The 11,758-nt window shown below is 38.6% G+C and overlaps 1 pseudogene; it reads left to right on the top strand.

Annotated features, from left to right (window-relative positions):
- Positions 1 to 11,758, top strand: part of LOC110592027 — a 15,805-nt pseudogene that overhangs the window by 2,597 nt on the left and 1,450 nt on the right.

Genomic DNA, 11,758 nt, shown 5'->3' with positions numbered 1-11,758 from the left:
TAGATAGATAGATAGATAGATAGATAGATAGATAGATAGATAGATAGTTAGTTAGTTCAGGCAACAGTGTGAGCCAAGCACACATTCATTGCTAATAGAAATGCAGAGAGGTGCACCATTATGGAAATGTGAACTATATGCCTTAATATTTTCAAACCCTGGACTTTTAGAAATCTCTCCTAAGGAAAATTTCAAAAATACAAACAAAATTTTATATTCAAAGAAACTCATCATAGCATTTTTTGCACAATAAGGCACTGATTAAATAAATAAGCATATGATGGAATTTTATAAAACTTAAAACTTAATTTACAAAGAGTTTTGATGACATAGGAATATGCTTACATTGCACTATTAGGTGAAAGAAACAGAATACAAAGTGGTAGACATACAATTTCAATCATTTTAAATATATATACAATATCAATATTCAAAAAAAGGGCCAAATAATTATTGGTTGGTGGGATTATAGGAAATTTTTGTTCTCTTCTCTTTACCTTTATGTATTCTCTAAATTTTCTGTAATAATGATGCTGATATATTTTTATAATTAAAAGTATTTTGGTAAAATTGAGTTTTGGAATCTGTAGTGAGATGAAAAATATTTATAATACTAAGTAAAAAATCAAGATGAACAGTATGATTACAACTGCTTAACTTTTGTAAAAAGTATATCTGTATTTAGAAAAGAAAACTTCAAGATAATAAATGTGGTTGTCTTTGAGGCATAAGATTGGGGCAATTATCATTCTCCTTTCTGCTTTTCTGCATTTTTCAGCTTCACACAATGGAAATATATTAACTTTATGTTGATAACAGCAATATAATTCCTTAATTTTTATTCTAAATTTAACCATTAGGTAGAATTTTCAAAGTAGAAGATTAAGTATAACGAAGGAGGAGGATCTAATTAGCATGCAAGGAAAAAAATCTTTGGCAGAAACATCAGTGAGACTAAAACAGACTCATTGTAAGCTTGAAAAAGACCCTATTCAACTCCATTTTCATAATCTAGTCTGCAGTCATTGTTAGACTTGAGAACAGCAGTTAAACTTCGACATTTTCTGTGCTATTACAGATAGTGACTTCTCTCTCCATCCCAAACAACTCCAGGTAAGTCGGTTTTTAAATTTAAAGCATTTCTGTAAACAAGATACTGTATAACAAACATAAAGACAATTAAAATACAACGTTATTGTCTTTTTCACTTTCAACATGTCATTACTAAGATTCATTTGTCCTAGTGACAGATGTGGAGAGTTAACCAAAAAAAGGCACAGCCTTAGCACATGGTGAGGGAGTCTACCTTTCCACTGATCTGTGTTGACATGAACTAGCAGTATGGCTGAGATTTCCTCCTTGGAAGTCAATTTTGCCCCATTACTAGAATATCTTTCTTCATAAATCTTTCATAAATCTGACAGTGCGAGCACTAGGAAGCCCAATTACCAAAGTACTAGCCAGTACGATCTCTAGTGGGCTAGAAAGTGAGCAGTTCCACGCTTCTAATGACTGGCTATTTGGGGGTGACAACAGGAAGGAACTGAAGGAGCTACCAAGATGCAAAACTATTCAAAGGGTGAAATTTATTTCTTCTGTTCTTCAGACTATAACCTGCCAATCACTTTGGATTTTAACGCGCTGGGAATTTAAGGAATTACTATAAAGCAGGACTTTAGCTGATATGAGAGTTATCTGTTTTAAACCAAGACTTTTTTTTTTCTGATGGAGCATTTAGTGCATCAAAGAAAGTATTTACCAAGAAGCCTCCTCCTGTCATTCCACCCTCAGGCCATAACCCCACCTACTTTACCATAAATACAAAGGTTCATTGATACAGCAGGATATCCTTCGACACCTATCCAAACCTCTCTCTCCATTCCTTCTGCTTACACAGCTCTAATATTAAAGTGAAAAATAGAACATAAATATAGATAAATGAATGTTAAAGGCCTGTGAAGTAAAATAGGAATAGAAAAGAAGGACATGGTCCGGGCGCCTGGGTTGCTCAGCTGGTTAAATGTCTGCCTTCCGCTCAGGTCCTGATCCCAGGGTCCTGGGATCCAGCCCCACGTCAGGCTCCCTGCTCAGTGGGGAGCCTGCTTCTCCCTCTCCCCACCGCTCGTGCTCTCTCTCACACTATCTCTCTCTCTTTCTCTCTCAAATAAATAAATAAAATCTTTAAAAAAACAAATAAAGAAAAAAGGACATGGTGGCATAGGGTACTAGTTGCTCACCAACATCTAACGTCTCTCCTTTCTGGGCACACAGCTAAGTTACACTTCCCAGCCTCCCTTGCAATGATGAGGAGCCATGTGACTGAGTTCTGGCCAAGGGGATGCAGACAGAAGCAATGAACACTCCCGGAGCTGGACCATAAAATCCTCCCACATGCAATTCTCCCTCTCTCACCTCACTTGTCAAGTGAATGGAGAAGCCCCCAAGGACATAAAGAAAAGTGAAGAAACAAGATAGAAAAGAACTGAAAGAAGAGAGCTTCCCAGGACTATTTGTCCTGGAACACCCATGTTGAACATCCATATTGCATCAGCAAAAACTAAACTTTCATTATGTTAAGCCACAGAAATGCTGGGGTTGTTTGTTTTAGCAGTTAGTCCATCCCAACTAAAACAGACATGGTTACATATATTTACATAATTATTGAAACAGGCATATTCATAGAGACATTCACCTATGTTTTATATCCATAAATTAAAAAATGACAAATTTGATATTTTTAGCCCATTGCTAAATAATTCAAATTATGGTCTAATTTAGCAATTCACTTTTCTATAAATTTAAGACTTTTTGTATAATTTTGCTGCTGTAAATCTGAAAACTTTGTATCACTCTACTTAGGTCATGATTTAGATTTTGAGAGGGCATGACAAAGGAGGTATTATTTCAGTTCAGTCTTGAGAGTAGTAATAGAGTGATCAGGTGATCAGGCCCTAGAATCAGGTGATTAGAGTCCTAGCATTTCAAACACAGAAGGGTTCTTACAGATGAGGAAAAGAAGAGCCAGAGAAGTCTGAACTTGTCCACAGTCACACTACTGTATTGCAACAATTCCTGGTTCAGATAAGGAATTCCTTGGCTTCTAGCCTAGTGTTCACTGTATGTCACATTATACTCCATATCACTTCACTTAGCAAGGCATAAATATCCTCTGAATAATCTGTCATTAGGCAATAAGTGTGTGCATTTTCAAATATTCAAGTGTCTATACAGACACACACAGACACACACACACACAGAGGGAGGTTTCCACCTGAACTAGAACAAAACCTCTAATACAATTATGTCTATCATTAAGGAATATTACCTCATTTTTGCTTGTCTTCCAATAGCAAATATCTAGCCACACACACTGTGTGGCAGCTTGTCTTCAAAGATGGCCCCCAAAGTGCATGCCTCATGGTATCCATACCCTTGTATAGTCTCCTACTACAATGACTTCAGATTTCCAACAAAATGCGCCAGGAGCAATGCAGTACCACTTCAAGACTTTAGGAAGATCAGTTGTTTGCGCTTCCTCCTTCTTGGAACATCTAGTTTGGGGAGTCCAGAACCACAATATAAGAAGTCTAGCTACCCTACTGGAAAGACTATATGGAGAGGTCATGTAGAGACAAGAATTCTGAAACTACATGGACAGGGAGAGAGGCCCAGCTGTCCAAGGACTACACTCAGCATCTGACTGCAGCTACAAAAAAGACCACAGACACCACCAGGTGTTCCTAGTCAACACAGATAATAAAATGGTTGCTATTTTAAGCCACTAATTTTTGGTTTTGTTTTCCTTTCTGATTTATTTCTCTATTTAATTGAATTTGCCAGAATCTTCAGAACAATGTGAAATAAAAATTTATTCATTTGCATAATTAAAATAATCAATATAACTTGTCATTTTGTTGTATTTTAAAATTTACTTAATAATTGTATATTTACTTTCAAGTTCTTCTTCCCCTGTGCAAACATGTTTTCCATTTCTGTTGCAGATTTAACTCAGTTTTGTCTAGAAGTTTCTTTATAGGCATATATATATAATTGTTGCATCATCTTGTTGAATTGACCCTTTTATTATTACATAATGTCCTTCACTCTTGTGATGGTTTTGACTTAAAGTCTATTTTGTCTGATGTAAATATGACCATTCCTGCTCTTTTTTGGCTACCATTCACATGAAATATCTTTTTCTATTTCTTCACTTTCAGTCTATGTGTGTCTTTAATCCTAAAGTACATCTCTTATATGTAGCATATACAGACTTTCCTCAAGTTATGATGTGGTTACATCTCGAGAAACCCGTTGTAAGTTGAAAACACTGTAAATCAAAAATGCATTTAATACACCTAACCTACCGACCTTCATAGCTTAGCCTTGCCTACCATAAACATGTTCAGAACACTTAAATTAGCCACAGGTGGGCAAAATCATCCAACACAAAGCCTATTTTATAATAAAGTGTTGACGATCTCATGTAATTTATCGAATACTGTACCAAAAATGAAAAACAGGATGTTTTTATAGGTATAGAATGATTGTAAGTGTATCAGTCAGTTGTTTACCCTTGAGATCTTGTGTTGACTAGGAGCTGCAGCTTACTGCCACTGCCCTGCATCATGAAAGCATATCACACCATATATCACTAGCTTGGGAAAAGATCAAAATTCAAAGTATGGTTTCTACTAAATGTGTATTGCTTCACACCATCATAAAGTCAAAAAATCATAAGTCAAACAATTATAAGTCAGGGGCCATCTGTAGATCTCATTTTTTTTTATCCATTCACCTACTCTATGCTTTTGATTAGCGAATTTAATCCATTTATATTTTAAGTAATTATCAATAGATTAGGGGACTTACTATTGGCCTTTTGTTCATCCTTTCCCCAGAGAGAAGCTGGTATTTGGGATTTTTCTTCTGCTCACTCTGCTTTGAGCCTGGGGAAGAGCTCTAGTGGGTGACTGTGCACTAATCCAAATCTTTGCCTTTGTTCCTCAGGTTGTCTCAGGAGTCTAGAGTATGCCAGGGCTATCAGTGCCTGAAACAGGTGAGAGAGATGTAAGTCTCCTAGGCAGGCCCCCAGAAAAGCTTAAACCTTGGATGTATAATCTAACCCTTTCCCTCCCCAGGGAAAAGCTGGAATTAGGGATTTTTCACCCATTAACACAGCACTGAGACAAGAAGAAAAGCTATGTCAAGTGCTTGTGTGTTAGTCCAAACTGCTGCCTTTGTTTTTAACAGCTCCCAACCTGGTATCCTTTCCCATCACTATCCAGATTTAGGCAAAGAATAAACTAGAACATGGTCAGAAATGTCAAAATGTTGGACATGAATTTGATGCTTTCTTTCCCTCCTCAGAGAGAAGCTGGGAACTGGGTGTTTCCTCCCAATCGTGTGGCACTGTACAGGGAGGATTACAGTGAAAGAGAGCTTCAGATTCTCCTGCCAGCTTTGATGCAGCTGGCTTTGCTCTCACCCTGATGGTAGGATTCTCTCAACTGGTTTCCAGACCTCTCACAGAGGAAATTGATCCATGTATTGTTGTTGAATTGGTGTGTCCATGGCAGGAAGGAGGATAAAGGACTTCCTATTCTGTCACCTTCTCCACCTTAACCATTTTTAAGTGTACATTTCAGTGGCATTAAGAACATTCACATTGTACATCACTCCAGTGGCTAAGCAGGGGGTGGAACCCTCGCTGGGACAGTGTGGTCTCAGGACCCTCGGGGTCACAGGAAGACCGGGGGTGCCTGAGTGTGGCAGAGCTCCCAGGTATTGGAGCGGGGAAGCTGGCTGCAGAGACAGAGCCGAGGCACAGGCTCTCAGCTGGGGGTTGCCATAAACCATGATCCATGGCACAGTAGGGCCACTGCTCTTCCAGCAGGGATGCAACAAGCGGCAGATCTGGGGAGACTCCCCTTGCTCCCCCTGGGAGGAGCGCCGCGGGAGTGCACTGCAGGAATCTGCTGGGTTTGGAGACTCCACACAGGGTCGTGAGCCAGAGATAGAAACGCTAGGTCACAGGCCGGGTGAGAATGGAATGCGGCCTGAGACGGGGAGATGGGAGTATTGACTGATTTTCTCTGGGGGCTCACTGAGCAGTGGGGCCCCGAGTTCTCAGCTCCTCCGGGGTGGAGATTGGGAGGCCACCATTTTCACTCTTGTCCTCCAAAGCTGTACGGAAAGCTTGCAGGGAACAAAAGCTCCCGAGAGCAAACCCCAGCCGATTACTTAGCCTGGACCGGCAAGGGCGGGGCAATTCTGCCTCTGGCAAAGACATTTGGGAACCATGGCAACAGGTCCCTCCCCCAGAAGATCAGCAAGAGCAGCCAGCCAAGACCAAGTTTACCGATCAATGAGAACGGCAGAACTCCAGCACTAGAGGAATACTGCACATAGAATTCATGGCTTTTTTACCATGATTTTTTAGTCCTTCAAAGTTAGTTTTTTTTTTGAATTTTTCTTTTTCCCTTTTTCAACCAACATCTTATCAATCCCTTTTTTAAAAATCTTTTTTAATTTTCATTTTTAGAGTCATATTCTGTCCCATTGTAGTTAACCTTTTTTGTATATATATAAGTTGTTCTCTCTTTAAAATTTTGGGATACAGTTTCTTCTAACAGACCAAAATATACCCTAAGTCTCTAGTGTATGGCTTTGTTCGAGTCTCCTGCCTGATCACATTCTCTCCCTTTTTTTTTTTTAAATCCGCTTCTTTCTTTTTTCAATCAACTTCTTATCTTATCAATTCCTTTTATAAAATCGTTTATAATTTTCATCATTACAATCATATTCCATCCCTTCATCATATTTACCCTTATTTTTGTACATATATAAGTTTTTCTTTCTTTAAAATTTTGGCAGGCAGTTTCTTCTAACAGACCAAAATACACTCAAACTCTAGTGTGTGGCTCTGATCTATTCACCAGCTTGATCATATTCTTTTTTTTTTTCTTTCTTTCTTTCTTTCCCTTTCTTTTCCCCCCAGTTTCAGGTCTCTTCTGATTTGTTTAGTGTATATTTTTCTGGGGTTGTTGTTATCCTGTTAGCATTTTGTTCTCTCATTCATCTCTTCTCTGCTGAACAAAATGACAAGACAGAAAAAATCACCTCAAAAAAAAGAACAAGAGGCAATACTGACTGCCAGGGACCTAATCAATATGGACATTAGTAAGATGTCAGAACTAGAGTTCAGAATGACGATTATAAAGATACTAGCTGGGCTTGAGAAAAGCATGGAAGATACTAGAGAATCCATTTCTGGAGAAATAAAGAACTAAAATCTAACAAAGTTGAAATAAAAAAGGCTATTAATGAGGTGCAATCAAAAATGGAGGCTCTAACTGCTAGGATAAGTTAGGCAGAAGAGAGAATTAGTGATATAGAAGACCAAATGATGAAGAATAAAGAAGCTGAGAAAAAGAGAGATAAACAACTACTGGATCACGAGGGCAAAATTTGAGAGATAAGTGATACCATAAGATGAAACAATAATAGAATAATTGGGATCCCAGAAGAAGAAGAAAGGGGGGGGGCAGAAGTTATATTGGAGCAAATTATAGTGGAGAACTTCCCTATTTTGGGGAAGGAAACAGGCATCAAAATCCAGGAGGCACAGAAAACCCCCCTCAAAATCAATAAAAATAGGTCAACACCCCAACATCTAATAGTAAAACTTACAAGTCTCAGAGACAAAGAGAAAATCCTGAAAGCGGCTCGGAACAAGAGGTCTGTAACCTACAATGGTTGAAACATTAGATTGGCAGCAGACCTATCCACAGAGACCTGGTGGGCCAGGAAGGACTGGCATGATATATTCAGAGCACTAAACGAGAAAAATATGCAGCCAAGAATACTATATCGAGCTAGGCTGTCACTGAAAATAAAAGGAGAGATCAAAATCTTCCAAGACAAACAGAAACTAAAAGAATTTGCAAACACCAAACCAGCCCTACAAGAAATATTGAAAGGGGTCCTCTAAGCAAAGAGAGAGCCTAAAAGTAACATAGACCAGAAAGGAACACAGACAATATACAGTAACAGTCACCTTACAGGCAATACAATGGCACTAAATTCATATCTTTCAATAGTTACCCTGAATGTAAATGGGGTAAAGGCCCCAATCAAAAGACACAGGGTATCAGATTGGATAAAAAAACAAGACCCATCGATATGCTGCCTGCAAGAGACTCATTTTAGACCCAAAGGCACCTCCAGATTGAAAGTCAGGGGGTGGAAAATCATTTACTGTGCTAATGGACATCAAAAGAAAGCTGGGATGGCAATCATTTTATCAGACAAATTAGATTTTAAACCAAAGACTATAATAAGAGATGAGGAAGGATACTATCCTACTTAAAGGATCTATCCAACAAGAAGATCTAACAATTGTAAATATCTAAGCCCCTAACATGGGAGCAACCAATTATATAAGCTGATTAATAACAAAATCAAAGAAACACATCGACAACAATACAATAATAGTGGGGGACTTTAACACCCCCTTCACTGAAATGGACAGATCATCTAAGCAAAAGATCAACAAGGAAATAAAGGCTTTAAATGACACACTGGACCAAATGGACTTCACAGATATATTCCGAACATTCCATCCCAAAGCAACAGAATACACATTCTTCTCTAGTGCCCATGGAACACTCTCCAGAATAGATCACAACCTAGGTCACAAATCAGGTCTCAAGCAGTACCAAAAGACTGGGATCATTCCCTGCATATTTTCGGACCACAAGGCTTTGAAATTAGAACCCAATCATGAGAGTAAAGTCAGAAAGAACTCAAATACATGGAGGCTAAAGAGCATCCTACTAAAGAATGAATGGGTCAACCAGGAAATTAAAGAGGAATTTAAAAAATTCATGGAAACCAATGAAAATGAAAACACAACTGTTCAAAATCTTTGGGATGCAGCAAAGGCAGTCCTAAGAGGAAATTATATAGCAACACAAGCCTTTCTCAAGAAACAAGAAAGGTCTCAAATACGCAACCTAACCCTACACCTAAAGGAGCTGGATAAAGAACAGCAAATAAAGCCTAAACCCAGCAGGAGAAGAGAAATAATAAAGATCAGAGCAGAAATCAGTGAAATAGAAACCAAAAGAAAAGTAGAACAGATCAATGAAACTAGGAGCTGGTTCTTTGAAAGAATTAATAAGATTGATAAACCCCTGGCCAGACTTATCAAAAAGAAAAGAGAAACGACCCAAATAAATAAAATCATGAATGAAAGAGGAGAGATCACAACCAACACCAAAGAAATACAAACAATTATAAGAACATATTATAAGCAACTCTATGCCAGGAAATTAGATAATCTGGAAGAAATGGATGCATTCCTAGAGATGTATAAACTACCAAAACTGAACCAGGAAGAAATAGAAAACCTGAACAGACCCATAACCACTAAGGAAATTGAAGCAGTAATCAAAAATCTCCCAACAAACAAGAACCCAGGGCCCGATTGCTTCCCAGGGGAATTCTACCGAACATTTAAAGAAGAATTAATACCTATTCTTCCGAAACTGTTCCAAAAAATAGAAATGGAAGGAAAACTTCCAAACTCATTTTATGAGTCCAGCATCACCTTGATCCCAAAACCAGACAAAGACCCCATCAAAAAGGAGAATTACAGACCACTATCCCTGATGAACATGGATGCAAAAATTCTCACCAAAATACTAGCCAATAGGATCCAACAGTACATTAAAAGGATTATTCACCACGACCAAGTGGGATTTATTCCTGGGCTGCAAGTTTGGTTCAACATCTGCAAATCATTCAATGTGTTACAATACATTAATAAAAGAAAGAACAAGAACCATATGATTCTCTCAATAGGTGCAAAAAAAAAAAAAGCATTTGACAAAGTACAGCATCCTTTCTTGATCAAAACTCTTCACAGTGTAGGGATAGAGGGTACATACCTCAATATCATAAAAGCCATCTATGAAAAACCCACAGCAAATATCATTCTCAATGGGGAAAAACTGAGAGCTTTTCCCCTAAGGTCAGGAACATGGCAGAGATGTCCACTATCACCACTGCTATTCAACATAGTACTAGAAGTCCTAGCCTCAGCAATCAGACAACAAAAAGAAATGAAAGGCATCCGAATCAGCAAAGAAGTCAAACTCTCACTCTTTGCAGATGATATACTTTATGTGGAAAACCCAAAAGGCTCCACCCCAAAACTGCTAGAACTCACACAGGAATTCAGTAAAGTGGCAGGATATAAAATCAATGCACAGAAATCAGTTGCATTTCTATACACCAACAACAAGACAGGAGAAAGAGAAATTAAGGAGTCAATCCCATTTACAATTGCACCCAAAACCATAAGATACCTAGGAATAAATCTAACCAAAGAGGCAAAAAATCTGTACTCAGAAAACTATAGAATACTCATGAAAGAAATCGAGGAAGACACAAAGAAATGGAAAAACGTTCCATGCTCATGGATTGGAAGAACAAATATTGTGAAGATGTCAATGCTACCTAGAGCAATCTACACATTTAATGCAATCCCTATCAAAATACCAGCAACTTTTTTCAAAGAAATGGAACAAATAATCCTAAAATTTATATGGAACCAGAAAAGGCCCCGAATAGCCAGAGGAATGTTGAAAAAGAAAAGCAAAGCTGATGGCATCACAATTCTGGACTTCAAGCTCTATTACAAAGCTGTCATCATCCAGACAGTATGGTACTGACACAAAAACAGACACATAGATCAATGGAACAGAATAGAGAACCCAGAAATGGACCCTCAACTCTATGATCAACTAATCTTGGACAAAGCAGGAAAGAATGTCCAATGGAAAAAAGACAGTCTCTTCAACAAATGGTGTTGGGAAAATTGGACAGCCACATGCAGAAGAATGAAACTGGGCCATTTCCTTATACCACACACAAAAATAGAATCAAAATGGATGAAAGACCTAAATGTGAGACAGGAATCCATCAAAATCCTAGAGGAGAACACAGGCAGCAACCTCTTCGACCTCAGCCACAGCAACTTCTTCCTAGAAACATCGCCAAAGACAAGGGAAGCAAGGGCAAAAATGAACTATTGGGACTGCATCAAGATAAAAAGCTTTTGCACAGTCCCCTCCCCGGCCCCAACAGGCGGGCGGGCTGCCCTGAGGAGGCGGGAAGGGGAAGGCTGGACCGCAGGCGGGTGGGCGACGGTGCTGAACTTCGGCGCTGCCCCCAACTGCAGGAGGAAGAGCATGCAATCGGACCTGGCCTTTTTCAGGTTCCTGCGGGATCTGGCCAGATGCCAGAAGTGGGTGGAGAATTGTAGGAGAGCGGACTTAGAAGATAAAACACCTGATCAACTAAGTAAACATTATCGATTATGTGCCAAACACTTTGAGACCTCTATGATCTGTAGAACTAGTCCTTATAGGACAGTTCTTCGAAATAATGCAATACCAACAATATTTGATCTTACCAGTCATTTGAACAATCCACATAGTAGACACAGAAAACGAATAAAAGAATTGAGTGAAGATGAAATCAGGACACTGAAACAGAAAAAAATTGATGAAACTTCTGAACAGGAACCAAAACATAAAGAAATAAACAACAGCAACGCTCAGAATCCCAGTGCAGAAGAAGGGAGTGAAGAACAGGATGAAGACATTTTACCTTTAACCCTTGAAGAGAAAGAAAACAAAGAATACTTAAAATCTTTATTTGAAATTTTGATTCTTATGGGAAAACAAAACAT

This window comes from Neomonachus schauinslandi, chromosome 3 (assembly GCF_002201575.2).
Source record: "Neomonachus schauinslandi chromosome 3, ASM220157v2, whole genome shotgun sequence".
NCBI classification, from domain to species: domain Eukaryota; kingdom Metazoa; phylum Chordata; class Mammalia; order Carnivora; family Phocidae; genus Neomonachus; species Neomonachus schauinslandi.
The sequence above is the reverse complement of the archived record's forward strand: the minus strand, read 5'-3'. Positions and strand labels throughout refer to the sequence as shown.